We start from the raw sequence: 2,875 nt of genomic DNA, 5'->3' as shown, positions 1-2,875 counted from the left end.
AATATGCCCACACTAATATTATATAGACAACTGATTTTTGACAAAGATACAAAGGTAATTCTATGGGGGAAAAATAAGCATTTCAACAAGTGGTTCTAGAACAGTTAGATATCAAAGAAGGAAACAAACTTCAATGGGTATCTTGTACCAGATTAAAAACCCTAATACTATATATATATCATAGACCTAAATGTAAAACCTAAAACTTTGAAACTATTAAAACAAATCCCAGGTATATTTTTATATACTCATTTTTCTTAAGTGAATCCTAGGATTGGAATTGCTGGATCATATGTCTTTAAATTTTTAAGAAACTACCAAACTGTTGTGCAAAGTGTCCTATTTTATATTCTTTTTTAAATCATTGACAATGTTTATTATCAAAACCTTTAGTAGTAGGTTTTTTAAAAGAATGTTGGTTCTAGAATACACCAAGAGGACACTCTGTGACAGGACATACACAAACAAGAATAATGAAAATATTAAATGCTATCCAAATTAGAACACCATAATTCAAATTGCTAATCATAATCTTTGTGTCTTCGTAGAAATAACTATAGTCCCCCTTCATGAAATTCATCGCCACCTTCTCATGAAGACTGTGAAGTCTCACCACAATTTCAGTTATTTAATTTACAATAATCAATGCTGAGTTTTCTGTGTTGAAGCATGCACTGTTACAGAAAGCACAAAATCCTATTTACAGGGATTTTTAGTTTTCTTCAAAATGTATCTGAAGCATCTTTTAAAGTGCCAGCTACAAATAGGCTGTATCCTTAATGAAAAAGGCTTTTATCTAAAAGAAGTATGAGATAACTATCCAATACTGCAGAAATGGTTATATAACTAACCGAAGGAACCAGCAGCACTCTGCTAACTCTGTTTTAGTGTAGTAACCTCCTTCTTGGTCTTCTACTACCAGCCAAACATGTACTCCATTGCTTTGGATACAAGATTTTCATCTGTCAGAAATAACCTGATAATCACTAGTAGAAGCTTTGTATGCTGTAGCAAGAGGTCTCATGGCAGAAATCTAGGAGTACTTCCAGGTTGTGTTGGTATACCTAGAGTTTTGATTGGTGGTGTAAAGGCTAAAGATGGAGATGATAAAGCACGTCTGTCACTGCTTCCCATTACACTTTGGTCAATACATGGTTTTACACCAATCATGATGGATTCTCCAAAAATCCTCCCATCTTTGGTTAAGGCTTTCCGAGCCCGCAGTTTAGACTGATAATGAATATACATTCAATTCCTGTGTTAGACATCACACTTTTTCAGATATTCCCATACTGTGCAAATGATAATAATATGTAGGAAGCAGAGGCTTGAGGAAACCCAAACACAGTCACCCAAGTGTCATCAAGGTGATCTTCTGAAGTCAAAGATCTCCTTGAGTATAAAAATGATCTAACTGGGCAGGAGATAATGTCATCTTTCATGGATTACCGATATTTGCTGGACTAAACATACTTTGCCCTGTTCCAGGAGTAGATGTAACTCCAGCAAGAGGACTCTGCATTATGAAATGTTTGGCTGTCTTCTTGAAGTTAAAGGTGTTGATCCAAGTCCCGGGCTAGAAATGTCATCATACATACTTCTAACTGGTGGAGCACCACTTTGATTTTTATGAGCTGGTATAACTGGTTGTGGTGGTGACCCACATGCAAGTAAAGGTGATCTCAATTACACTACTCCTACCGAAGGGCCACTAATTGATTGAGGTTGTGGAGTCATCAGAGCTGGCAAATCCCACATTCAAAATCCAGGTAAGAACTGGGCATTAACTCCTGGCTTTGGAGATGAAGCCAGCATCATTGGTTCAGATCCTAACATGGGCACCTGGAGTTCCATGGCAAAGGCTGCCATTGTGTCAGCAATTTCTATTTTATATTCTTAGAAATAGCATATAAGAGTACTAGTTGCTCTACTTCCCCACCAACACTTGGTACAATCAGTCTTAATTTTAGCCATACTAAGAGTTATAATCTCATTAATTTGCATTCCCTTGAAAAACAATTATGTTGAACATTTTTTCGTGTGCTAATTTGCCATCCTTGTATCTTCTTTCAGATGTATCTGTACAAATCCCAGGTATACTAGAAGAAAACAGGGGAGAAAATCTTTGTGACCTTGGGTCAAGGAAAGATTTCCTAGATATGATGCCAAAACCAAAATCCATAAAAGAACAAATTGGCTTCATCAAAATGTAAAACTTCTCTCTCCAAAAGACACTGTTAAGAGAACAAGAAGACAAGCCAGACACTGGGGGAAATTCTTTGCAAAACACACATCTGATAAAGTACTTGTATCTAGAATATGGAAAGAACTTTCAAATTTCAGCAATAAGAAAACAACCCAATAAAGAAGTATACAAGGGATTTCTATGGATACATCTGAAAGATAAAAGGATGGCAAATTAGCACACAAAATATATTCAACAAAATTGTTCATCAAGGGCATGCAAATTAATGAGACTGCAGCTCTTAGAATGGCTAAAATTAAAAAAACCAGTCATACCAAAGGGTGGTAAGGAAGTGGAACAACTGGTACATTCATATGCTGTTGCTAAGAATGTGAAATGGACAAGCACTTTGGACAACAGTTTGGTAGTTTCTTAAAAACTGAAACACATACTTACTATATGATCCAGCAATTCCACTCCTAGGATTTATTCAAGAAAAATGAATATTTAAAAGTGTACTTGAGATGTGCTTTAATCAGGTACGTTAAGAGATACCTGTGAAGGAAGTCGTTTTACTCACAGCTCCCTAGAAATGGGAGGCATGGCACACAAAGAGGCCATATGAGCAAGCACCAGGTCAGTCCCGAGTTAAGAGAGCCAGGGGAAAACGTGAGCCTTTATGTGGTTTCT

The 2,875-nt window shown here is 36.5% G+C and overlaps 1 pseudogene; it reads right to left on the bottom strand.

The window, feature by feature from the left end:
* Positions 1-915: 915 nt before the first annotated feature.
* On the bottom strand, positions 916-1,566 carry LOC108522689 (nucleoporin NUP53 pseudogene; annotated as a pseudogene).
* Positions 1,567-2,875: the final 1,309 nt, after the last annotated feature.

This window comes from Rhinopithecus bieti, unplaced genomic scaffold (assembly GCF_001698545.2).
Source record: "Rhinopithecus bieti isolate Rb0 unplaced genomic scaffold, ASM169854v2 scaffold_66718, whole genome shotgun sequence".
Classification (NCBI taxonomy): domain Eukaryota; kingdom Metazoa; phylum Chordata; class Mammalia; order Primates; family Cercopithecidae; genus Rhinopithecus; species Rhinopithecus bieti.
The sequence above is the reverse complement of the archived record's forward strand: the minus strand, read 5'-3'. Positions and strand labels throughout refer to the sequence as shown.